The sequence below is a fragment of the Perognathus longimembris genome, chromosome 2, assembly GCF_023159225.1.
Source record: "Perognathus longimembris pacificus isolate PPM17 chromosome 2, ASM2315922v1, whole genome shotgun sequence".
Taxonomy (NCBI): domain Eukaryota; kingdom Metazoa; phylum Chordata; class Mammalia; order Rodentia; family Heteromyidae; genus Perognathus; species Perognathus longimembris.
Window position 1 is genome coordinate 27,272,485 of NC_063162.1, and position 27,980 is coordinate 27,300,464.

Sequence of the window (27,980 nt, forward strand, 5' to 3'; positions counted from 1 at the left end):
GGTTCCTCCATATTGGGACAACCTCATTCCTGTGAATGGCTGGCAGGCAACAGTATCTCTTCTAAGTTGGGGCCTCATGGTGCTCTCTAGGGCTCCCTACACATTGGTTCCACTACCATGCCTGTGCTTTCCTCCACCGCTTTCCCCTGCCTAGTGGCAAGTTTGTAAGATATAAACAGAACCGAAACTGACAGATCGGGAAGCAGTGAGACCAAAAGATAAGGTAAGTGTCAGAAAATTTGACCCCAGGAAATTAAGACTAACATTTTGAGATATGGCCTCTGCAGCTCAGATTCAAAGAGCCAAGAAAAGGTGAAGAAACCAATGGTCCTAGAGGTGGTTCAGCCCTAGGGGGAAGATGTGCAATGAAAGGACAAAGCCTCCATGATGCCACTCTCCCACCTTGCTCTTTGTCACCTTGTGTGCTGCTGTTAGTCATGAGGGGCTCATGACCTAGGCTACCACCATGTTGAGCTGTGACCCTGTGTGTCAGAAGGAGAAAGCTATACCTAGTCTCTGTTAGGGGGTCTGATAACACAATATGAGGAACCTGGATGATATAGAGGGCCTCCAGCCAGTGAGATGTTCCCCAACTCTAATGAAGTAGTTCTGGTACTGAGTTCTGCACAAAAATGTGACTACCCTCAGTGACCAAGTTTTTGGTGCATGCAGTCAAAGGAAGATAGGTGGGTGAGTTCCAAGAGAGAAGGCAGATGGTAAACCAGCACAGCAGCAACCAGGCTATCTCTTCCCTTCATACAGGAGTGAAGCAGATCTGGTATGACGGTGGCACAGAAGCAAACCCATTGGCAAATGGGGTGGTATCAAGGTCCTGTGGGTTAACCATTGGTTTCAGTTTAAAGTTCTGTAAAATAGTGACTAGGAATAAAAACAGCTCCATGGGAGCCAGGCCTTCTCCCACACAAATTCTTTTTCCTGTAAATAAAGAAGGGAAATATTCACTTGTTGCATATAATATGACCATAACTATTTATTCTTGTCACCTGACATATCTGATATGAAAGGCAGGAAGTAATCGCTTTTCTTAAAATTGCCATGCTCATCTAGAAAATGGCCAGGGTTGAACATCTGTGGGTTGGGGAATTCCTTGTGGTCATGCAGCACAGATGTCAGTTATGTTACTATTGCGCCATGGGAACAACAGATAGCCTTGTTATATACAAGTGACAGAGCTGAAAGATACAGTACAAATCAACCAGACCAACGCTTTGAATGTTAAAGACAAACCCACCAAACACAAGCAGGAGCATATTCTAACAGATAGTCATGTAACAAACAAGAAAGAGTCTGAGGCCAATGTCAGTCATTTTAATGAAATGCCCTCCAAGAGCAGTTGAAACACTAAGAATCTGTTGCCATATCTTTGGGTTTTATGGGGTTTTTTTGCCAGTCCTGGGGCTTGAACTCAGGGCCTGAGCACTGTCCCTGGCTTCTTTTTGATCAAGGCTAGCACTCTACCACTTGAGCCACAGAACCACTTCTGACTTTTTCCATATATGTGGTGCTGAGGAATCAAACCCAGGCCTTCATGTAGCACTCTACCACTAGGCCATATTCCCAGCCCTGTTGCCCTAACTTCTCAATGTCTTCTCCTCATCAGTAAGCTTTGGCCCTGGGGTCTGTTGGGAGCTGCTGGTTTAATTCATTACTTCAGTTTCACATCATTCACATGTGGAATATGGATTCAAGTGGAAGACTTTCTTTGCACTTACATGTCTGGGGCATGTGGTCAGAGAACTTTCACAGAACTTTTACTTTTGCTAATAGTTAACAAAATCTGCAATGATGCCAAAGCCTAAATCCAATATAATACTACTGAGGTTTTTCATTGCCTTCTGGTTTATTTGACCTAATTTACAATGTGGGTGTTAATATTTATTGGAATGAAGACAACTAGAAGAAAACTAAAGGATAATACATTAGAAATGTCCTAATTTTGAGATAATACACGGAAGGTTTTCACTTCAGGCAAGGAAAAATTTAAACGAGCCAGTGATTTAGCAAGCAGGATTGAAGTACTATATGACATATTTTTATTATGTATGAGAGCAGCGTCTCTGCAATAGAGATATCAGATACATACAACCTCACCAAATGAAGATTTGGTATAATTAATACTGGCATAGATAACAGTGCATTGGTCTAACTCTCCAAATGACTGAGACAGACATAAACTGCTGTTTGTGGTTTGTTTTGCCAAAGGCATAACTGTAACTTAATTTCTTCAAAAAATAAAAAATAAAACCAACAATCATGCATAACCAGCCTGAGGAACATTTTAAAAGGCTGGCTGGGACTCTTCTGAAGTCAACACACAGAAAGCAAACAGCAAACCAAGGTACTCTATATAGACCATGTTGTAGACCTGCCCTTTGACTGGAACCTGAATTTCAAAAGAGCTAAAAAGCTGTATGGATATTTATAAAAATACGAATAGTGCTTAAATATATGATATGTGTTAGATAATATCCTGTGTCAATGAGACTTCTGGAGTATAATTGCTGTTATTACTATATTAGAGAAACCTTTCTTCATAGCACACACTCACTGAATCATTGAAGTGTAGATGACAGAAAGATGATAGATATATAGATAATAGATAGATAGACAGACATGGTATAAAATAGTTCTTTACACTACTGTTAGATTTAATGTGGGGTTTTTTTTTGGTGATTTTTGTTTGTTCTTTGTTTAGCTGTTTTGCAGTAGTAGGGAAAAAGTCAGGGCCTTACATCTGCTGTAGGGCCCTCAGCCCTGGCACGCTCTCTCCTGACCTGCAGAGGAAAGGCTGGAGCATGCCCTAGTGTGTAAAAAAGCTGAGGACATGTGTAGTCGCGAATAATGCCCACCCAGCCTTCTTACATTTGAAATGAGGACTCAGGATGCCAGGAGCTTCGGGGAAAACATCACGTGAAATCCAATGGCTGTATTTTCAGGGTGGGGTTTATATAGCAGTAATGATGGCAGGAAGGGGAGGGATTTGGAGTGGCTAGCTAGACATGGCGATAGGCTGATTATGAGCTCTCCATCACAGTGACGTCAAGGAACTTCCTCTATGGGCGGTCCTCACATCCCACAGGACTGCCCCCTGGGTTCCGCCTACCATCATCTTGGCACACAAGGGGTCCAAGGCGGGAGACAGGGCTGGTTAGAGCCAACCTTTCCTGTTCCGGACCCGGAGAGGGTAGGAGTGGCTAATGGCCACGCGGTCCCAGGGCAGGAGAAGAGGCAAGCCTATTAGGACCGCCTCTTAAATCCATAGTCAGTGCCCCACAATCTGATAGTCAGGTATTTTACCACTTGAGTCACCCTCAATGCCCTTTTGTCTTTTTATTGTTTCTCTAGATAGGGTCTGGAATTTCTTCCCAGGGTCAGCCTTGAACAGTAATCTTACTACTTATTTCTAGTGTAGTTGAGATGACAGATATGTCCCAACACACCCAATAGTTTTTGTTGAGATGAAGTCTTCCTAACTTTTGCTCTTATTGGCTTTGAACCATCATCCTTCTGCTCCCTGCCTCCAAATAGTTCAGATTACAGATGTGAGTCCCTGAGCTTGGCATGATTTAATTATTTTTTCCAGTCCAGAGGGTTGGATTCAGGGCCTGAACACTGTCCCTGAGCTTCTTCTTCTGAGCTTCTTCTTCTTTTTCGCTTTTTTGTTTTTTTGCTCAAGGTTATCTCTCTACTTCTTGAGCCACAGTGGCACATGCAGCTTTTTCTGTATATGTGGTGCTGAGGACTTGAACCCAGGGCTTCATGCCTGCTAGGCAAGCCTTCTTCTGCTAAGGCATATTACCAGCTCCAATTAAGTTTTTTAATACAGAGGAGGAAAAATTCTATGCCAAAATTTATTATACACTATACATTATGTCTATAATCTCATTTAAAAAACATCTGTTGAGGGGGTGACAATTTAGCTCAGTAGAAGAGCACTTGCCTGGCAAGTGTAAGGTCCTCAGCTCTGGAAAAAGGAAACTCATCTGTTGAATGTTTTTAACTAATATATAAAATTGCTTCTTTAGATATAAAAGAGATAATCCAAACAATTGCAAATTCATAAAAGAAGAATAGCAAAAATAGGACCCTGACTAATACTCTGTACTAGAGGTCACATTTAACCTGAAAATAGTCATTAATATAAATGTAAGAGCCAATGGGAAAAAAAACCTTCTAGGAAAACACCAGGGAAAATTTTGTGGAAGATGGTGCTGGCAACTTTTCCTCTGATGGGACCAATGTGCACAAGGTGGAACTGACAGTATTGCAGAAAGTTCAACTGGATGGAAATTAAATACTGTTCAAGCACTCTTAAATATTGTTAAAACACTGCTGCTGATATGCTCAGATTCTGAAGCCTGGGAAAATTTAGCTTCCTGATCATTGCTAAGCCTTTCTCTTGGGCCCTGGCTGCCTTTAAAATAACACAAATTCTATCGATCTGCCACAAGTAAAAATTTTACATTTCTCCCACTTTGTGAAAATGGAACATTAGAATCTGACTGTATATCTGGAGAAAGCAAGACCACTGAGGTGCAGAATAGAAGGAGAATGCTCACCTTGGGAATGAGGTAGCTTCTGAACTTAATGTCACAATCACTGAATGAGGCAGGCTGGTGGGAAGAAGGCCAATGTATCTCTGGACCACGTGCAGCACAGCATCTGTGTAGGGCATTTGGCTCCTGTCCTGCATGCAGGGGCTCCAGTGTCTGCCAATCACATTATCAATCTCTACCTGGACCTTAGCTGGTTAGATACAAGTGAGAAATAAAGAATAAGAGAAAAATGATGCAGTTGTCATAGAAATGCAATTCCAGTTGCAGTACAACATTTCCACTGCTTTTTCCCCTCTACTATGCTGCCTTCATTTCCCTCATTCTTCTTCCTCTAGTTTAGGCAAAGATAACCTATTTCAATCCACTCCTTAAGTATGGACAGATTGTAATAGGTGGCATGTAAGGTTAAATAATGAAGCTTCTCTCAGACAAATAAGACAAAGGGCACTATGGTTTCTTCCCAGCATCTTTCTGGAATTCTAACTCTCCACCTGTGGTCCTACTTGTGACGTGCAGCAGAGCATATTTCAGTGTTGTGCTGGTTGTCTCTGTCCCCGCACCAAACAGATCAGATGCCGTGAATCTCAAGTTTTCGTAAGTAAACTGTGACTGTGGATTGTGCTTTTCCTAAAAGCAGTTTGATACAGTTATCTGACAGAGTATTTATAAGGATCTGGAAAATAACAATCTAAAACAACCCACCATGTTATAAGGTTAGCAAACACAGACCTTAGATAGTACAGTATTAAGAGAAGCTGTTTGATCTAAAAGATGGTAGATAAGATGATCAATGTCACCTCTTTTGTGCATTGAATTCTTGACTGAATTTTGCTCCTCTTCATTTGTCTGCCCTTCTTCCCATGTCTAACCCCACCCCATTCCTTTAAAGTACCCATTCCCTGGTGTTCATTTCATTGAACTTTGACTTTGCCTTCCTAAGGAATTATATTGAGTTTTTTCCATTTAATGCATTTGTATACACTTTCATACCACCTAATGTATTTATTAGTTTATACAGCCCAATTAATAAATGGGCAAACAAGCCAAAGAAACTCTTCTCAGAAGTAAAAATGTCCAATAGACACTGGAAGAAATGTTCAACATCAACTTCTGGGAAGACGGCAGAGGAGCAGCAGAGCCCTAGCTGAGCTGCTTTGGACATTGCAGGTTTCCCACTCCCGAGAAACTTTTAGTCCTAGAAAGACAGCCAAAGTAAGTTATAAAAGTCCAGGGATCCTGGCCAAGAAGGAAAAATCGACTTTGCTGGCCTGAAAACACAGATTTGTCCTTCGAGCGCAAGACCGCCACCACACCAGTGCTGGCGCCAGCACAGCTCCCCGCATTCCATGCACCTAAAGCACACAGAGGTGACCGTGGAGAAATCCTCCAGATGGCAGCAGACAAACACGAATCGCAGGCTGAGCATGGTCAGGCCAAAATCGCAGAGAAAGCGTGAGTACCCCGTGAAAGACATTCTCACCCGTGCCCACAGAACAGCTTCTGGAGGCATCCCTTCCCCCACCGCCATAAAAAAGCACCATCTTTGACACTGGCAAAGAGTCAGACAAGTCTGTAACTAAAGCAGGCCTGGGGAAAATGAGGACAAAGGGGTCATCTTTGAAAAGGGCAAAAGGGACCAACCAGTGAGACCCAGCTCCACCCAGGAGAACGATCCCTCCTCAGCCGAGAGGCTCGGGGGGCGGGGCTGTGGCTCACACTCTCAGGTGAACTCAGCAGAGGTGCCCCGCCCTGCCTGCCGGAATTTCTAAATTAAAACTGAAAGCAGCAAACAGCTACCCATGGAACGGAAGAACCAGATGGGAGAACAAACCATTCCCGAGACAGATAAACGGTCCCATCACAGAGGAAGACCAATTCCCAGCCTGAAACAGAGCTGAATTCCATAGCCAGCTCCACCCAGGAGGCTGCCCCGCCCAGAAGGGAGGAACCTCCCCCAGGGAAGTGACTCGAAGCTGGGTAAACCAGGCCAGAAATGCCCCGCCCTGCTGAGTCCACAGCCTATTCACAGCCAGGTGTTAAAAGCGGGCCCCAAGCAGACAGGAGGAGCCATGGTTCCCAAGACTGTTCATGTGCCCCATCTACAGAGGATGCCCAAGTCCTACCTGCAAGCTGTGTGAACCACAGAGCCCCAGGATTTCACGAACAGGGGAGGGGGGTGAAAGCAGATCCACCCCCTGCAAACTGAAAGCAAGTCAAACCAGCCAAGCAGCAAAATGGACTGCAGACCATAGCAAGGAAACCAGAGACTGTAGACAGCCCACCCATACAAAGAAGACTCCATTTTTTTAGAACATTTTTTAAACTTCTTTTCTAATTTTTTTTTCATTTCTGAGATGTTGTTGGTTTACTGTTTTTCTTTTCTCTTTGTTTGCTTGTATGTTTTATGAGGTTTTCTTTTAGTTGTTTGTTTTTTCTGGTTTTTTTTAAAAATAATTTTTCTCTGTTTTGTGCATTTGTCTTCCAGTATTTTTTCTTTTGTTTCTCTCTTCACATTCTCTTTCTTTAACATTACTTTCCTATGAGTAACACCTCCACTCTTTTCTGCTAACTCTCCATTGTCTATCATTTTAACCTGTTCTTTCTTTCTACTGATTCTACTCTTCTCCACATTGCCACGCCACTTAAACTAAACCAAAATCATCACCCCCTCCCCATACATTTTACTCTATTCTCTTTAGTACCTCTAACCTACCCTCCTGATTTACTTTCAGGATATCCAGATTCCATTTACTTCTGGTTATTGGATAGAGGGTATCCCTGCTCAATCAGATTGAATCAAAGGGGTTCATAGAGAAAGTCAGTCCTAAAAGAACTTAATATAAGAACAAAAATTGCTCATAGGGTTGTAACAGTAAATAAGTAACTACTGCATACAAGGCACAGGATTGGTTGTTATATCAAAACTAATTTCTTTAGGAACACCAAATCTAAGTTTATATACAGGTATATAAGGTATCTACATATAATTGTGAACTTCTAAGATTTACACAACAGTGCTTGGTAAGGGCTGCTTTGGGTCTTAAATGGTGCTCACAGGTGCTTGTAGATTGGCATTCCCAATCCAAATGAGCAGAGGAAACACAAGAAAGATGGCAAACAATGGAGTCTCATCTCCCACTCAAAACAAGCAGGAAGCAGAGCAGTCAATCAAAGACATAGAAGAGAGCCCTCAAAATGCTCTACAAAGTCTACTGATAAACATGATAAGTGAAAAGTTTGAATCAATACAGCAATCCTTCCATAAAGTAATAGACGATTTCATGGTCTCGACAAATAGAAAGATAAATGAACTTCAAGAGTCAAGATAGCTACCCCGTTAAAAGACTTGAGAGACAGCACTCAAAACCAAATTAATGAAGTTAATGAAGTAAAGAAGTCCATGCAGGACCTAAGAGATAATTACAGCAAGGACATGGAAATTATCAAGAAAGACTAGTCAGAAGGAAAAGAAATTCGAAATCAAGTAGCTAGCCTACAGTCCTGACTAGCTGAAGCAGAGGATCGAATCTCAGGAGCTGAAGATTCCCTAGAATCTATAGAGAAAGATCAAAAGTCAATACAAACCCAATCCAGTCAACAAACAGATCACTCCAGGAACTCCAAGATACAATCACGAAGCCGGATTTAAAGGTAATAGGTATTGAGGAAAACCTAGAGAAAGAAGTTAATGGAATAGGCAACCTATTTAACAGAATATTAGCCGAGAACTTCCCAAATAACCAGAAGGCTAGGCCTATACAGATACAAGACCAGACCAGATCAGAATAGGACATCCCCTTGACACATTGTGATCAAAAGAGGATCAATAGAGTCCTAGGAAAGAATCCTTAAAGCTGTTAGGGAGAAGAAAACAATCACATATAAAGGAAAAGCAATCAGAATTACCCCCCAGACTTCTCAGCAGAGACCATGAAAGCAAGGAGAGCCTGGAATGATGTAAACCAAACCCTAAATAAAAATAACTACCGACCAAGAATACTGTACCCAGCTAAATTCTCATTCATAGCTGAAGGTCAAGTAAAAGTCTTCCACTGTAAGGAAAAACTGAAGCAATATATCTCCACCAAACCAGCTCTACAGAAAACCCTCAAAGATGTACTATACAGGGAAAATAATCAAGATCCCAATACAGAGAGAGAAATGAACCCTAAATAGAAAACCAGAATATTAGATCAAGAATTGGGAAGAGGGCTGAGGATATGACCTAGTGGCAAGAGTGCTTGCCTCGTATACATGAAGCCCTGGGTTCGATTCCTCAGCACCACATATATAGAAAATAGCCAGAAGTGGCGCTGTGGCTCAAGTGGTAGAGTGCTAGCCTTGAGCAAAAAGAAGCCAGGGACAGTGCTCAGGCCCAGAGTTCAGGGCCCAGGACTGGCCAGAAAAAGAAAAAAAAATGTAACTGATACTTGGCTGGAGCTGGAGGTGCTGCCGCTTGGCAGTCGCGGCGGACATGGTGGCTCGGCAGCCTGGGGCGCCCAGTCTTGCTGCTGAGCCAGGAGGATGGAGAATGCAGATAAAACAATGTCTGCTAACTTAAAGTATCTCTCATTGGGAATTTTGGTCTTTCAGACTACCAGTTTGGCTCTAACCATACGTTATTCTAGGACTTTAAAAGAGGAGGGACCTCGTTACCTTATCTTCTACAGCAGTGGTTGTTGCTGAACTTTTGAAGATAATGGCCTTCATCCTTTTCGTCTACAAGGACAGTAGTAGAATGTAGTCTGAGAGCACTGAATCGAGTTCTTCATGATGAAATTCTTAACAAACCTATGGAAACACTTAAACTTGCTATTCCATCAGGGATATATACTCTCCAGAATAATTTGCTGTATGTGGCACTGTCAAATCTAGATGCAGCTACTTATCAGGTTACATATAGGTTGAAAATTCTTAGAACAACATTATTTTCTGTGTCTATGCTTAGTAAAAAACTAGGTGTGTACCAGTGGCTCTCCTTGGTGATTTTGATGACTGGAGTTGCTTTGGTACAGTGGCCTTCAGAGTCTCAAGAGCTTGATTCTAAGGAACTTTCAGCTGCCTTTCAATTTGTAGGCCTAATGGCAGTTCTCACAGCTTGTTTTTTAAGTGGCTTTGCTGGAGTTTATTTTGAGAAAATCTTAAAAGTAACAAAACAATCTGTATGGATAAGAAACATTCAGCTTGGTTTATTTGGAAGCATATTTGGATTAATGGGTGTGTATGTTTATGATGGAGAATTGGTATCAAAGAATGGATTTTTTCAGGTGTATAAACGGCCAACATGGATAGTTGTCATTCTTCAGGCACTTGGGGGCCTTGTAATTGCTGCTGTTATTAAGTATGTGGATAATATTTTAAAAGGATTTGCAACTTCTCTATCCATAATATTATCAACACTGATATCCTATTTTTGGCTACAAGATTTTGTGCCAACCAGTGTCTTTTTCCTTGGAGCCATCCTTGTGATAACAGCTACCTTCTTATACGGTTATGACACCAAACCTGCAGGAAATTCCACAAAAGCGTAGGTGTATATTGTCTTTAATTGGTTTTTCGCGATGGTGCGCTAGGAGTCTCAACATTAATCTCGCACAGAGGACTTCTACAGATTCTGAATCATGCTGAATCTGATCACCTTGTTCAAATGGTTTGAAAACCCACAGGCATAAGGATTAAATATGTGTACTGTACATGTAACAAAACATTACATGTAGAAATTGAAATGTGAAAGTCTTTCCAAGGGTTAGGATTAGAACAAGGGTAGGGAGGAAACATGAAAGCTCAGCTTAAAGAGTTTACCTTTCTGATTGTAGCAGTTGTTCTATGCACTCTTTGCCAGAGCACATAAATGTCACATAGTAATTTTTGCAAATTAGATCTACTTACACTTAACAAAATTTTTTATTCTCTGTACAGATAAATCAAATCTCATGGAATATTCAGAGTTCAGAAATTATACTTACCTATAAAACAAATAGAAATATGATTTAGAAAACAATTTTTATTTATCTGATATTTTTATATTTATACAAGTTTACTGAACAAAGGATTGATAAATATTTGTTCAGTTGTATAAAATTTGATGAATTTGGGTCAAAACAGCAATAAAATTCATATGTAAATTTGGTACAGAGAGACATCTGGATATATATATGCTTATATATGTGCATAAATATACATATATGTATTTATATATGTATGTGTACATATGTGATATATATGTATATATGTGTGTGTGTGTGTGTATATATATATATATATATATGTATATATATATATATATTCAGACTATTTAGGGCTTTGATACAGCTAAGCAATCCAGCTGGTCCTATGCTAGATAATAGCCAGTGACTTTGACACTAAGCCAGTTATATCCATAATCCTCAAATTGGCATTTCTTCACTCCAAATCAGTGACATTCTTAATATTTTAAATGTGTGGATAATTGGCATTTAAGTTTTAAAATGTAGTTTAAATAAAATAGTTGGGGGCAGAGAGAGATAATACTTTTCTACAAATCTTCTGAGGACAATTTTGAACTGTTGTGCATATACCGTATATTATTAGAAAGTATTTCAGTGAATATTTTACTTTTTTTGCAAAAACTTCCTTTGATCTATAACTGTTGAAAAAATAACAATTAAAAAGGTAGTAGAATACATTTCAGAGACCAAAATTACTTTCTTAAAGACATTCCCTATTGCCAAAGCACATTATTTTAAATGGCACTGTAACTTTTAGTTCAAACTGGCCTGAAGAATTTTTTGGCCCCTCATAGCCACTGACTCTAGGAATCCTCTTATCATTTGACCGTGTGATATAACTGAATTCTGATTTCTGTCAGCGTCCCCACTAGAGCTGCTGCTTTACAATAGTGGAGATGTTTTTTTTATTTCCTTCCTTTTTAACACTGGAATTGAGGATGCAAGTTACATTGAATTATTTAATAAGTTCAAAGGAGAGAAAATATGTTAGACATATATGAAGCAGTGGGCAAAAATTGTTTTTCTATCGTTGGAATATAAGTTTAATTGAATTATTGACTACATATATGCAGAATTGCCTATTGAGTATAAGAAGTATTTTATTTTTTATTTATAATGTATATATTTTAAAATCCCACTTAATAGATATAAACAGTGCAAAAGACATTTTTATAGAGTTGTCATAGGTTTTTGTTAGCTAGATTTTGACTCAAAAATACTGTTGTTATGAACTGTTACGTACTCTTGACTAAGTTGGACTGGCTATGTTACTTGCTAATACAAACATAGTCTCTATAGGCCTACTTTAACTGCATTCATCTTAAAAGTGCTTAAAATTATGAAATACGATTTGCTGATATCAAAATGGTACCAAACTTTCTGAATGCAGACATGATTTTCAGTGATCACCTTTAATCTAAAATATTTTGTTTAAGAACTGTGCACATCCTTTGCATGGTGTTTTAAGACTGCAAGAGCATTTGGGCTTATATCCTATTACCTACTTGTAAGTGAAATTCAAATCTTGAAAATACACAGAATTCAAGACTAAAAGCAAAGACTTGTATTTAGGTCACATTATTCTTGGAACTATTATTATGTACTGGTACAGTGTGTATTCACAAGTAATTGTTAATTTAGGTTTTGTCTGCTCCTGTTTTTACCTTTAAAGTTTTATTCAATTAAATTATTTGATATTAGGTTTAAGTAATAAAAAATTTTCAGATGAACAAAACCACAATTTCCAAGCTTCCTAACAAAGATTATAAAAATGTAATTAAGAGTTATAAAAATACACTAAGTAGTCTAAACCATATTTTCAAAGCAAACTTCTTACTAGGCATAATTTATATTTTAGTTTTCTAGTGGGTATGAGATTATTGTGCTAGATAGTTTATACTTGTTAATTCATAAGGGAATGATCACATTTGGGAAGACTGGCTTGTGTCCTGTTCTGCATCATATACAGATAATGACATTTTGAGTAACTGGTTTGTGTTTTGTTTACTTTAAAGATCTTAATGTGTCAAGCTTTTATACTGATGATTCCTTGATTAACTTTATATACTTTTAGAAGTGTATTTGTTATTGTTCAACTATTTGTTGAATGTAAAGATGTATTAATTCATGTAAGAGGAATGCTGACAGTTCTATTAAAATTAAAAATATGGTCTGGCAAAAAGGAAGTTGGAAATGCAATAGATATATGTCCTTTTATGATGGAATATATAGTTTACATATGCAAAACTTAAATGTTTACACAAGTTTACCTTGAATGTCACTGAATTTCACAGAATGGAATGGTAGCTTGATATTTAAAGTTGATTCATATCAGTCTGGAAGGAACTAATTGACATTGTGTTTCAAACAATACAATATTAAATATTCTTACATATCAAATTATTAAACTTTTAAAATATCATCATTCAACTGCTTTTTTTATTAAACAAAAGTTTAGAACTAATCACTTAAGCATCCCCTGTAAAAAAAAATTACTATTGGTATATGCTCTATAGAACACTTATAAAACTATTTATACTATATTGAAAATCATTTTAAGCATCTCCAGAACATTTTAAGTAATTATAGGAACAAAGATAAAGCCCTTTCATGTTAAAAAAAAAAAGTGGTCCTATGTGCCTTGCTTTGCCAAATACCTGAATTTTTAAATGGTTACTTATGTAATTCACTTTTTTTACCCATGTGGGTAAATAAGAATGTTTCAAGAATAACTTTGATTTCAGTTTTTATTGCTTCAACATTTGCAGTTTAAATTCATTATGTAACAAAATTAAAGCAAGTATAATTTAAAAGCCTTAGTGAATAGTATTTACTTAAATTGTGTCAACAGTACACCATTTTTCAGCTTTTTTTCAAGTTTATAATAACTGTATATACCTATTATTTTGTTGTTTTGTTTCTTGTAATTTTTTAAAATTGACTTGGATCCTGAATTTGTCTATGTCTGTATTTTATGTAGAAATAGTCTTTGGGGTTTGACAGTATGATTTGTATATTTAAATTGTTATGGACATAATTCAAAGGAATGTATGTTCTCATCATGTTTTTTGTTTGTTTGTTTGTTTGTTTGTTTGTTTTGGCCAGTCCTGGGCCGTGAAATCAGGGCCTGAGCACTGTCCCTGGCTTCTTTTTGCTCAAGGCTAGCACTCTGCCACTTGAGCCACAGTGCCACTTCTGGCCATTTTCTGTATGTGTGGTGATGAGGAATTGAACCCAGGGCCTCATGTATACGAGGCAAGCACTCTTGCCACTAGGCCATATTCCCTGCCCCTCTCATCATGTTTTGATCATCATTATATATTTAAAGGACAATCTAAATAGACTATTTTCATAAATAACTTTATAGCTTTAAAAAAAAGAATTGGGAAGACACAGCTTTTAACAAGATAGCTATAATGAAAGGAACAAATGATCATCACTCAATCTTAACTCTCAATATTAATGGACTTAATTAATCAATCAAACGACAAGGGCTCATAAGTTGGATCAAAAATCAAGATCCATCTTTCTGCTGCCTCTAAGAGACACATCTATCCAGCAAAAGTAAACATCTTCTAAAATGTAGGGAGCCAACAGCGAAGTTCATTCTGACTTCTGGCTATACTCTCAAGGGCATGCAAGGTCATGGCTTAGGGAGCCAACAACAAAGTTCATCCTAACCTCTGGCTATGTTGTTATCTCAAGGACATGCAAGGACATGGTTTACTTGAGGGACAGTACTAATCCCGAAATGTTTTATTATGTCCACAAGAGTCTTTTTTATGTAAACCATTCAACCTTATCTTGTTTTACTGCCTCTTGTTATTTACCAACTTCAGGGCCTTCCTGTTTTCTTAAACCTTAGTTAATCCTATGCCATTCCCTGGTTCCTAAGCTGTATATAAACTGGAAGTTAAGATTAAATGGGGCTGCAGTCTTGAGTTACAATCTTGAGCTGCAGACCTCCCGAACCCCATCTTTGTCTCTTGTCTTTTTTCTCTAGTCTTGTATTTTTTTCTTTTCTTTAATCTTCGCCCCCTCATTCAGGATTCCCTTTCACTGCCAGCTGGCTCTGGCACTGAAAGTGAAAGGGTGGAATCAAATCTACCAAGCAAATGGTCCCCATAAGCAGGCTGGTGTTGCAATCCTAGTATCAGATAAAATTGACTTCAAATTAAAAAAGGTAAGAAGAGACAAAGAAGGTTACTACATACTAATAAAGGGATCTCTCCTACAGGAGGATAAAACCATCCTAAATATCTACACACCAAATAAAGGAGCACCCAACTTTATCAAACAAATACTACTGACTCTAAAAACACTCATAGACCCAAACACATTGATAGTTGGGGACTTTAACACTCCACTATCACCTCTGGACAGATCAACACACCAAAAACTAAACAAAGAAACCACAGAAATAAACAATTGCATAGACCAAATAGACTAAACTGTCATCTACAGAATATATCATCCAACAACAACTGAATACACATTCTTTTCAGCAGCACATGGAACATCCTCCAAAATAGATCACATCTTTGGGCACAAAGAAAATCTGTACAAATTCAGAAATATCAAAACCATTCCCTGCATTCTCTCTGACCACAATTCAATAAAATTAGAGCTCAACCCAAACAGCCACCACAGAAAATCCTACAATTAATGGAGGTTAAACAACACACTGCTTAACCATCAGTGGGTCATTGAAGAAATTAAAACAGAAATTCAAATGTTTATGAAATTCAACCAAAATGAGTACACAAAGTACCAGCTCCTTTGGGACACAGAAAAGGCAGACTCAGAGGAAAATTTATACACCAACAAACTGGAGAAACAGCAACTCAATAATTTAAGGAACCACTGTTGTGCCAAGTCGCAAGACCACCACCAAAAAGACCACCGAGACTCAGACATTTCCGAAATGCAAAAGCAAGGCAAGGCTTTATTTAAGCAAGCTGCAACTCGGGCCTCGTCCTACCCACCAACACAGCGGAGGTTAGGAGGAAGCCCCGAGCTGTGATTACACAGGGCTTATAAAGGCAAAGAACAAGGTTACAACAATCAGCTGTGCAAGCAAGATTAGAACACAGGTACAAATCTGATTGGCTCAGGGTTCGATTCTAAAATAGGGTTCACGTGGTGGGGCCTGACTTCAAAGTCTGGCACCTCAGCACCTTAATCTCCTCGAAAGAGAACAACAAGCCAAACCCTAAGTCAATAGACAGAAGCAAATAATTAAAGCCAAATCAAAATTAAATCAATTAGAGACAAAAAAATTCCATTGAAAGAATCAACAAAACTAAGAGTTGGTTCTTTGAAAAAAAACCAACAAGATAGACAGACCCCTGACAAACCTGACCAAAAAACGAAGGCAGCACACTCAAATAAACAAGATCAGATATGAAACAGGTAACATCACCACAGCAAAAAACAAAATTCAAAACACAATAAGGGACTAACAGTAAAAGAAATGTATCTATTGCCTAACATATGAAACTGTAACCTCTCTGTACATCAGTTTGAAAATAAAAAGTAAAAAAAAAAAAGAAAGAAAGAAATGTTCAACATCTCTGGACACAAGGAAATACAAATCAAAACAACACTGAGATTCTACTTCAGCCCAGTTAGTATGGTCATTATCAACACAACAAACAATAACAGATACTGGTGAGGACATGTCCAGAAGGGAACTCTAATACACTGCTGATGGGCACATAAACTTGTTCAATCATTCTGGAAAGCAGTATGGAGGTTTTTCAAAACAGTTCCACAAAGATTGGAGGACGATGTTTTGCCAGTCCCATTCCCCCAGTTTCTGCCCATGCTTGGGGAAATGCCCGTAGCCCAGAGACTCAGGCTTGAGATGCTGGTATAGCCTATACTCTTCTTCTAACTTGCTAGTTATTAGTATACTAACAGGCTTTTCTCTTGAGTTCGTCACAGAAGCCCCACAGCCTGTGAACTGTATCTGAGCTTTCATTTTCATTAAGAGATCACGTCCAAGCAATGGATAGGGGCAGTCAGGGATGACTAAAAACGAGTGGGTTACCTGGCCCGCTCCCAAGTCCACTGTTCTTCAAGTAGTCCATTTATAGGGTTTGGTGCCCATCGCACCTTGGACCCATGTTGTTTTAGTGGACATCAGCCCTCTCGGGGCTAGTAATACTGAATTTTCTGCTCCCATATCTACCATGAACATGACTGGATTCCCCTCCACTTTTAATGTTATCCTGGGCTCAGGGATGAAATTTCTCTTAAAAATCAATCTCAGAATTATTCTAAAGCAGTGTACTCATAAACTAACATTGGATGGAAAAGATATTTTTTCTTAACAGTAGACACTGACTATTCCTAACACATATACAGAACACCTAACTTACAGAAAGCACTTTACTCACCAATGACAGATTATACTATCTTAAGTGCCTAGAGAACTTCCTCCAGGATAGAGTGCATATTATGTTATTCAAAAGGCTCAATAAATTTGAAAGTATAAAAATTGTGCAACATATCTGTGATCTGAACAGAATGTAACTGAAACTCAATAACATAATTGCACATAGAATACGCACTCAGAATACTCATCAAACATTATTAACCTAGCCTTTCAGCATCAGTAAGTATCAAAAAACTAAAAAACACTCAAACAAATCAAATAATGGTGTCTATGTTAACATTTTTACCTGCTCCATTTTGACCAGGAAATAATCAATAAAATCTCAAGGACAATTAACATCCAGTGATTCTTGGTGTTCTTGGTGTTCTTTCACTTTTTCCAAAAGATAATTTTTTTTTCAGGCTTGATTCACTTTATTGTTCTTGTATAAAAATCCTATATTGTAGCCACAGCTGGAGCCTGGGTCCTCTGCACAGAGACTCTGGTGTGGGTTTTCGCAAGATGTTCAGTGAATTCCTGATAAGAAGATTAGGTGAACACGGTCTCTTTCCAGGGATCAGGGGTCAGGTACCTGTAGTTCTTGGAGATGGCATCAAAAGTGGCCTTGGCAAAGTTGCCCAAAGTAGCAATACAACCCCTGGCTGAGGTGTAGCAGTCATCAATACCAGCCATCATCAACAGCTTCTTGGGGACAGGAGCTGAAACAATCCCACTGCCTCTGGGGGCGGGGATGAGGCGCACCAGCACAGATCCACAGCGGCCTGTCACCTTGCACGGGACGGTGTGAGGCTTGCCAATCTTGTTCCTCCAGTAGCCTCTCTGCACAGGGACAATGGAGAGCTTCGCCAGGATGATGGCTCCTCAGATGGCAGTGGCAACCTCCTTGGAGCACTTAACACCCAAACCCACATGGCTATTGTAGTCGCCAATGGCTACAAATGCCTTGAACCTGGTGCGTTGGCCAGCTCGAGTCTGCTTCTGCACGGGCATGATCTTCAACACCTCATTCTTGAGGGATGCCCCCAGGAAAAAGTCAATAATCTCAGACTCCTTGATGGGCAGGGAGAGAAGATAGATTTCCTCCAAAGACTTGATCTTCATGTCCTTAACCAGGTGGCCTAGTTTGGTGACGGGGATCCATTGCTTGTCTTCGGCCTTGCCTCCACGAGCCCAGCGTCCACGACCCCGGCCTCTACCACAGCCTCGACCTTGACCCCGAAGGCTGCTACGAAGCCTCCTTGGAAGCTGCCACGGCCTCCCAAGCCTGGGCCCACAGGGCCACTAGGCCCCCACGCTGTACCGGCATCATCTGCCATTTGGTGTTTTCCAGAGAAGAAGAAGATAATTTTTTAATTGAAATTTTGATATAATTTGTTATAACTCCCTGGTAGATAATCAGTGAGAATAGGGAAAATATTGCAGACCTGCAGGAGAAAAATATATTAATTTTTTAAACTGTGATGGGAGATATAAGTATCAAGTAGCAATCCTTGGTTAGGAATTATAACTACAAATATTAATACAATATGGTACCATCTTGCGGAGGGGTAATTTTATTATAGATATATAATAACTCCCTATAACTCAGTGGTAGAGAAGTTACTTACCAGTATGTACCAGGAAAAGGCAAACAAGTAGTGATTGCACAACAACTCTGTTGGATAATGGAAGCTTTCTCCACTGAATGACTTGAGTGTCTTTTAGTTTTTTTTTTTTTTTTTTTTTTTTGCCAGTCCTGGGCCTTGGACTCAGGGCCTGAGCACTGTCCCTGGCTTCCTTTTGCTCAAGGCTAGCACTCTGCCACTTGAGCCACAGCGCCACTTCTGGCCGTTTTCTGTATATGTGGTGCTGGGGAATCGAACCCAGGGCCTCATGTATACGAGGCAGGCTCTCTTGCCACTAGGCCATATCCCCAGCCGACTTGAGTGTCTTTTAGGTATTGACCAGAATGATTTATAGAAAAAGTACTTTGGGATTTTATTAAAACTTCCAAACAGAGAGATAACAGGTTTGGAAGCCAGCCCAATAGTTGAGCCCCTGTTTTTCTTGATGTAAAGTGAAGAGTTCAGACACCTTTCCCAAATTCTCACTTAAGCAGCATTGAGTTGTCAAACATTCAATTCATTTTTTGCTACCTTTGGAGTTTGGGACTTGATGAAATAAACTCCATAACTGATTTCTGAGGATGAGGGGATCTGCCTCACCTGCATCCATGGGGAGCTCAGAATCTTGACATGTTCATTTAAATTGCCCATCAAGTTGAGAAAATCCCCATCTTTATAATCAAAACGATTCTGGAAAATAATGGGGCAGATCACATTGCAAGGAGCACAGCCCAGGATAAAAGTAGGATCAAAGGGTGAACCTACAAAATAATTTTTAAAATTACAGCAGCACACAACAATGGTAATTCCATTACTGTTAGTTCCAATAGCAGTAAATCACTGTGGTAATTTATTATGGCAATTCTACAGATAGGTATGGAATGCTTTGAACAAATTTACAACCTCTTTTATAGTCCATAAAACCCTCCTTCTCATCCTCTTTTTAGTGTTTGGTGGGTTGTATTACTGGTCATCTGCATGCAGAAGAATTAACCAGACCCATATCTCAGACTATGTACAAAAAATCAACTTCAAAAAGATCAAATATCTTCATATAAGATCTGAAAATTTGAAACTAGTACAGAGAAACATAAGAAAAACCCTGGAAGATATAAGAAGAGAATAAGACCCTATTTAAGACTCTGAATAAGACTCTTTGCCCACGAAATAAGAACAAGACAAATGGAATTAACATCAAATTTAAAGATTTCTCCACATCAAAAGAGACAGTTACCAGAATCAAGAGACAACTAAGCTACAGAATGGGAGAAAATCCTTATCAGCTGTTCAGCAGATAAAGGATTAACATCCAAATGATACAAAGAGCTCAACAAAATAAACAACAAAAGAACTTAATCCAACTTAAAAAATGGGCAGATGAGAAGGACAAGGAGGTACAAGAGTATAAATGGCTAATAAATACATAAACATTCAACATCTTTTCCTATAAAGGACATGTAAGTCAAAATTCCTCTAAGATTCCATATCATCAAGAAAACAAACAAGTGCGGTGAAAGTGAGGGAAGACAACAAACCCTCACACACTGTTAGTGGGAATGTAAAGTAGTATAACCACTATGGAAATTAGTATGCAAGTTCCTGAAAAATGAAATACTGACCTCTCTTATGACCTTACCACAGCACCCTTGGGCATAGACCTCAGGGAGTATGAATCATATAAAAGAGATCTATAAACACATTGCTTTTGTCTCAAACTTCTGCTGGTCACAGTAATCTAGTCAAATAGAATTTAATATACTCAGTATGTACCTGCTGTCTTGATTCACTCAGTTTTAATCCCAGCTGTCTATGGTTTTGGAAAGAAAAGCATTTTTAAAACTCCCAAAATTGAATTATTTGGAGTAGAATCACATCCATCTTCAGATCCTGTAGAAAATACAGTACTGAATAGAGTGAGAAAATAGTGGAGAGCTGGAAACTTTTTATTCATGATAAATGTTAGGTCCTCTCCCTGAGGGCTCCATGCAGATGCCCCCACCTCATTAAGTCTCCACCCAGTTACCTGGGTAACCAGCAGACCTGGAGGCAGTTACCTCCCCTTTCCCTGAGGTCACCTCCTAATCCACCTGGCCACACCCCTTGCCCCTGCCCTAAATAAAGCAGGGTGGGGGTCACTCTCTCTCTCTCTCCCTTCTCTCCGCCTTGGATCATCTTGGCCACAGGCCAGCAGTTCGCCTTGGATCATCTTGGCCACAGGCCAGCAGTTCGGTAATAAACGTTCTCTCCTGCCTGAATACCGTGTGGCGTTCTCCTTTACCGGCTACCTACTTTAAAAACCTAACATATATGGTGCCGTGACTCGGGAAGGGCTTAAGAGTCAAGACAGGCAGAATTCCCATCTATTTTTCTCCTTTTTCTGGGAGTATCCCCAGTCCTGACGGCCCTTTTTCCGCGAACTGAACTGCTGCGAGTAGCCACGTGGCACTTTTCACTAATATCATTGCTGGCCTCCACATCCACATCCACCTCCACACCACTTGTCTACCCTGGTGAGTGAAACTGCTGCTGCTCGGGTTCTCTGCCGCTCCGTCCGCCGCTTCTGCCGCTTCTGCCTGCAGCTTCTGCCCAGTAAGCTCATCCACTCACCAGGTGCCTCCCTCCCGTGCTTTTTGGGTTTTGCATCACAGTCACACCCGAGCCGGGACACTGCTAGCACGCCTCTTGACAGTGCAATGAGGCCTGCTCGAAATACTCGCTCAGATACAGTTTTTGCCACTGCAATGGTAATTGGTTAGAAGTCACTTATATTCAGGCTCTCTCTTTCTTTCTCTTTTCCTCTCTTTCTCTTCCTTTTTCTCCCTCTCTCTCTCATCTTCCTGCTTACTTGCTTACTTTATAAAATTCCCAAGTCGTACCATCGTTGTGTGCCTTGCTCACAAAGCTGCCTCTTTTCACAGACCTCTGAAACTGAGGCTTGACCACCAATGTTCTTTGTCAGCAAAGATATCTAAAAGTTCTTTTCTCTAGCATTGACCACATGGTTTTAAAATATTGGGCAAAAAAAAATGTCATTTACTATTGGAATTCCAAAAGACTCTACTGCTGAAATGCATTTTTACATGCTGTAAAAACTATGTGCACAGTGTGTATGTGTGTTCCATCTGTGTATGTATGTGTAAATGTCATTTGTTAATATGTCCATTTAGCTATATATCTGTGCTAAAACTCATCACAGCTACTGAGTTTTGTCATTGCAGAATTCTGGCAAGTATTTGGTCAGTTCTTGGCAAGGTACAGGTAAGCTCTAGTCCCCTTGGTCTCCTTGTTGTTTTAATTGGAAATCAAAAAGGGCTTTTGTGGCAAAGACTCCCTTGTATTGCAGTTCGAAGCCAGCCAGGGCAGAAAATCTCTCTCAAACTACATCTCCCAACTAACCAGCAAAGAGCCGGGCTGGAAGCATGGCTGAAGAGACTTATCTCTTACCAGCCAAATGCCGGAAGTGGAGCTCAAGTGGTAGAGTACTAGCCTCGAGCAGAAGTGCTCAGGGACAGTGCCCAGGCCCTGAGTTCAAATCCTGTGAATGCCATCGGGGACAAGCCATCCCAGCAACAAGCACCTAGATCCCTGGGACTCAGCCAGTTCAGGGAACAAGGATCATGGAGAGGAGTAAGAGGAGAATTATGTCAGATCCTAAATGGAGTCACTTTGTCTTGCCCTTTCAAAATTAATCAGAGCCTGGGGATCAAGAGATAGTAGCTTGTCCATCTAATGTCCATACCTGAGTATAAGAACTAGCCAAGTCATCCAATTTTTAATTTTGTGCCCTAAACCCTTCCTTTTGCCTTAATTTTTTTTTTTTTTGCCCAGCCCCTGCCTCATGAGACTTCTTCCAGGCTTCATTCAAGGACTGGCATCTACCACCAAGGGACCCTGCTGCTCGCCTTCTCCAGGAGGGGCCACATTTCTGCCTTTTACCCCTAATGCCGACGCCCCTTGCCAGCAGGAAGCAGCCAGAGAGAGTCTTCATCCTTCTTCATAACTATTAAAAGGCTGGAATGTTAGGTCCTCTCCCTGAGGGCTCCATGCAGATGCCCCCACCTCATTAAGTCTCCACCCAGTTACCTGGGTAACCAGCAGACCTGGAGGCAGTTACCTCCCCTTTCCCTGAGGTCACCTCCTAATCCACCTGGCCACACCCCTTGCCCCTGCCCTAAATAAAGCAGGGCTGGGTGGGGGTCTCTCTCTCTCTCTCTCCTCTCTCTCTCTCTCTCTCTCTCTCTCTCTCTCTCTCTCTCTCTCTCTCTCTCTCTCTCTCTCTCTCTCTCTCTCTCTCTCTCTCTCTCTCCCTCTCTCTCTCTCTCTCCCCCTCTCTCTCTCTCTCTCCCCCTCTCTCCCCCTCTCTCTCTCTCCCTTCTCTCCGGCCATGGATCACCTTGGCCACAGGCCAGCAGTTCGGTAATAAACTTTCTCTCCTGCCTGAATAAACCGCATGGCGTTCTCCTTTACCGGCTACCTACTTTAAAAACCTAATAATAAATAGCTGAATAAATCAGTTGAATGAACAAATATAAGATAGATTTTTATTTATCTAAAAGATAAAATGAGAACTTTTTATTTAGATATAATTCCCAACTGAAGCAAATAGAAACAGAGAATTGATAATTTTTTTTTTATTTCCCATTTCACTCTCAAAAGAATTCCTTCCTTAGGAAGTAGAATTTTCTACCTTTTCCAACCAAATTCCAAATTTAATGTGGCAAATTGAAACTTTGTGGATTATAGGATACTGTACTATCTGTATAAAACCAGATTACTACATCTTAATGAATTTTCACATCTGTCCATAACATGTACCAAGTTTACTTTTTTATGAGTTAAGTCAGTTAAAGATGTTCTTTGTGATATAGCTATAATCAAATGGCCCATAAATTTCATAAGAAAAATGTTCCCAAATTTACATTTAAATAGTGCATAACAGGGTCTCTGTTAGATCTATACTTACAAAGTTGAAAGAAACTCTGAGACATGTCTGTAAATGGGTCAAACAAAGATAGTCTAATTAAATGAAAATGGATATCATGTAATTCCTACTCTATAGGAATGTGGTAGTGATCCTAGCTACTCAGGAGGCTGAGAACTGGGGATTGCAGTTTGAAGCCAGCCAGAGCTAGGAAAGTCCCAGAAACTCTTATCTCCAATTAACTACCAAAATACTGGAAGTGGAACTGTGGCTAAAGTGGTAGAGCACTAGTCTTAAGCAAAAGAAGAAGGAGGAGGAGGGGGAGGAGGATAGGAGGGAGGGGGCAGAGGAGAAGGAGGAGGAAAGGAAGGACAGAAGGAAGGAAGGAAGGAAGGGAGAAGATAAGACAAGACACAGGGACAGCACCCAGGCACTGAGTTCAAGCCCTAGGACTGGCAGACACACACACACACACACACACACACACACACACACACACAGGAGCATGGTGGAGTCATGGCCATCATATTCAAATATTCTCTAGCTTACTTGGAGTAAATTATCAATTATCCTCAACTTATACTAAAGAGAAAACAATACTCCCTTGTGGGGGTTCAGCTTTGGTCTTGAGGGGGAAGGGCAGAGGAGAGCGCTCCCAAGACACCACCCTTCCCCCAGCCCTGGGGGAATGCGGAAGCAGGCCACAATTCTCTGGGTCCGGAACCAGAAGAACTGGCTTTGCGACCAGCCCCACAACTTTCTCACCAGCCCATGTGCTCCCCATTCTCGTGGGCTTTGCCCCTGGGGTGGTGCTATCCAGGTGATGTTAGCTCATGAGGGGATCTTATGACAAGATTGCCAGCCTATCACCAGCCTTGGTCGATCACCCCTTTTCTCGTCACCCCCCTACTATATCAACTGCTAGCCACTCCCTTATTAAATCAGATTTGCTCTTGAAGCATCTCCGAGATCCGCTTACGCCTGGCTTTCTTTAAGGGTAAGGAGGGAGGAAAAGCGATCTCGTACGGCCGAGTGCACCTGAGGTCTTTCCTGAGCCCCCCACTCCACTCTGGCCTTACCTGCAGGTCAGGTGACCAGGGGAGAGGATGAGAAAGGGAGCAATTAGAGTAGAGTAGAGCCTGAAACCCCCGTGCCAGGGGAGGCGACCCGAGCCCGGCACTCCCTTACTCATCAGAAAATAAACTCAAAACATCCATATTCCTATATCTGTATTTCTTATTTGAAAACAAAAGAAACTAACTTGATATCGAGAGTACATTAATAAACCTCTTTGCACCCACATTAGATGTGCGTGTACACACGGTACACATGTGCAAACTCCCTTGGCTCTCTCTCTACTTTCAATCATAATTCCTTCACATTAGGACTCACAGACACAAGTCCAGAATGAAAGATCCAGCCACCCTTAAATTGCTCCAATGATCTTATGTAGGACCTCAGTGTGTTGAAATCAGACATGTGAACCAGTACCCATCATTGGTTTCTCTCAACTCTTCCACAAGGCAGCTCTTCTTCATAAACTCAGTCCTCCCTAGTCCTCCTCCCCATCCCCAAATTCCTGAGGGTCATAAGGGAGAAATGTCGTATCTCTTTCCATGACTCTCCATTGCTGAAAACAACTCCTAAAAGAAGCAAGATACAGGAACAAGGAAGAAAGCATGAAAAGAAGAGGAAGCTGACAAATCTCAGCCCTACAGGTGGCCTAGCTCTGCCTGCGGAGCTGTTCAAGCCAGTGTTTCATTTTCCCCATCCCAATGACCACTGCCTGACACACACGTAGACACATATATGTGTGCACACTTACCAAAGCTTTTATTAACCTTATCAGGCACAGGGACACTTCCTCATCCAGCAAATTCCTCCCCATGATCAATCAGGGCTTCCTTCACTGCTTCATATCCATACAGCACCACAGTGGGCTTCATGCCCAAATACAGAGTGAACACAGGTCCATAGACTTTGGAGAACTGGAAAATTGAAAACAGATGCAAAAATTAGCAAATGTTGCCAGTATTTCTTCCTTATACTATCATCAATTCTTATATTATTATTGTTGTTGTTATGAATACTTTATTCTACTTTGCATTGCCTTCAGAGTTCCTAAAATGTATCCATAAACATGACAGTCATGGTTACTGTCACTTATGCATGGTTGAAATGTGCCATGCAATGGTTCAGATGGTTGGTAAACAGATTTCAATTTATTATCAAATGAATGAATACATTTGACAGGTATAGTTACCTTGTTTTACAAAAAAAGAAAGCAACAGTCTGGGATTTTTCAACTATTTTTTTTAAGAATCCCACAGTTCACACATGAAAGATCCAAATTTGAACCATGTTTATCCAATGTCTCAAATGGATGCAGTTTATCATCTCTCCAGATCCCCATACCCCTTGATATTAATACATAAATAACTGCTTCAGGGATATCTATAAAGCTCTTTCCATGGAGATACTGATTTATTGGCTCTGTGGTGAGCACTAGAAATGTGTAGTTAGCTCAACACCAGTGACTCCTGCCTGTAATCCTGGGTTCTCAGGAAGTGAAGATTGAGAGAATGTAATTCAAGGGCAGCCCAGGTGAAAAGTTCAAGAGCTCCTATTTCAAAATTCAAAATAAATAGAATGAGGTACCAGTGGCTTACACCTGTATGGCTGAGATTTGAGAACTACAGTTCAAAGCCATCCAGGGCAAGAAAGTCATTGAGAGTCTAATCTCCAATTAACCACAAAAAAGCTGCAAGTAGAGATGGGGCTCCAGCCACATCTGGAAGAGCACCAGCCTTGAGCAAAAGAGCTCAGGACAGTGTGTGCGCACTGAATTCAAGCCCCAGGACTGTCGGTAATTAAATAAATGCATAAATAATCAAAAAAATAACCAAATAAGGCAATAACATGTACCTGTCATTCTAACAATGGCAGGAGAGCTTACAATGAGAGGATAGCAGTCTAAGTTGACCTGGACAACAAGGAAACTTTTCTTAAAAATAACCAGAAACAAAAGGACTTGAAGTACAGCTCCAACAGTAGAGCACCTGACCAGAAAGCTCCAAGCCCTAAGTTCAAATCCCAGTACTGTCAAAAACAAGAAAATCTATATGTGTAAATCACCACAGGTTTGACACTTCCAGTGTTACAAATACAGAAGGACTCTACAGAAGCAGCATCAACTCAGGTCACACCTGCAAGAACAATTCTATCAGCTATAATGACTAGCCACAGACAAAGGGTTTATGCAGAATCCAACCAAATTCTAACATTATCAATTGGGTCCTTTTATTCCTTATACTGCTCCAGAGCATAGCTATTTTCTTGATATCACACATAAAATGACTCTTCAGAGACCTATTTTAACTACACTACTAAAAAAAAAAAGAAATGGGGGGCTGGGAACATGGCTTAGTGGCAAGAGTATTCACCTCATATACATGAAGCACTGAGTTCGATTCCTCAGCACCACATATATAGAAAATGGCCAGAAGTGGTGCTATGGCTCAAGTGGCAGAGTGCTTTAGCCCTGAGCAAAAAGAAGCCAAGAACAGTGCTCAGGCTCTGAGTTCAAGGCCAGGGCTGGCAAAAAAATGTCACCCCCCCCAAAAAAAAACAAAGATGACTAAAATAAATGGAAGAAATCTGTAATGACAATCGGTTCCTTTTCCAGTTACCTCCAGGCAACAATCTGAGGAAATGGACATAAAACAAAGGAAGACTCATTCACAACCACCTCACTTTGTGTTGTTCACATTTCTGAGCAGTATTTAATGGTTCTTCAATCACAAAATGGATTCCTACATTCGGTGATTTCTAACAATGAGAAAAATGCAACCACACATACAAATTTAGCAGAGCATTTTACTTTGTTTATACTACATCCAGCCACACATTTTCTTTAAAAGCAAAGGTCAATGCACTTCCCTTTCTATTCCCATGCAAGAGCCTGAAGCATACTTACATTTGTCAGTGATTTGCTGATGTCCTTAACATCGATCTCCAGGATATTTCCTATGATTAAGAGAGGAGTAGGGCCAGGATGGAGCCTCCCCTTCCCAGAGCCCTGTCTCCAGAGTGAAAGGAGAAGCAGGCAGGAGAGACCCAGCACCAGGACCATGACTGCATCCATGCAGGCCTTCTCTTCTTGCTGAGACAACTGTGAGCTTGTGACCCAGAGCATTTGTAATGCGTCCCGCTAATTTGCCGATAGGTTTTTGACACATAAGTGACCAGTCAACTATGTGCACTTAAATCTCACTTTCCAGTGGACTTTGTCGCAATGACAGTGATAAGATATTCTTTACCTTTGTTATCTTTTATTTTAGGACTTACCCTGAAGGTTGTGTGGTTTAATTGTACTGGGATGAAGTTCAGTTATATAAAGTTTTTTTTATAAGTTGTTAAAGTGTCCCATCATGCCTAAAAACACTGAAGATATAATTTGATTTAGTATTATCCAAATTATACAGAATTCTG

The 27,980-nt window shown here is 40.4% G+C and overlaps 1 protein-coding gene and 3 pseudogenes across 4 annotated transcripts in view; 1 reads left to right on the forward strand and 3 right to left on the reverse strand.

Moving 5' to 3' along the window:
• Nucleotides 1-27,980, reverse strand: part of LOC125346230 (cytochrome P450 2C18-like) — a 262,366-nt gene that overhangs the window by 135,170 nt on the left and 99,216 nt on the right. The window lies entirely within an intron of this gene.
• On the reverse strand, nucleotides 663-27,675 carry LOC125346240 (annotated as a pseudogene).
• Nucleotides 9,123-10,170, forward strand: LOC125346245 (annotated as a pseudogene).
• Nucleotides 17,400-18,280, reverse strand: LOC125342153 (annotated as a pseudogene).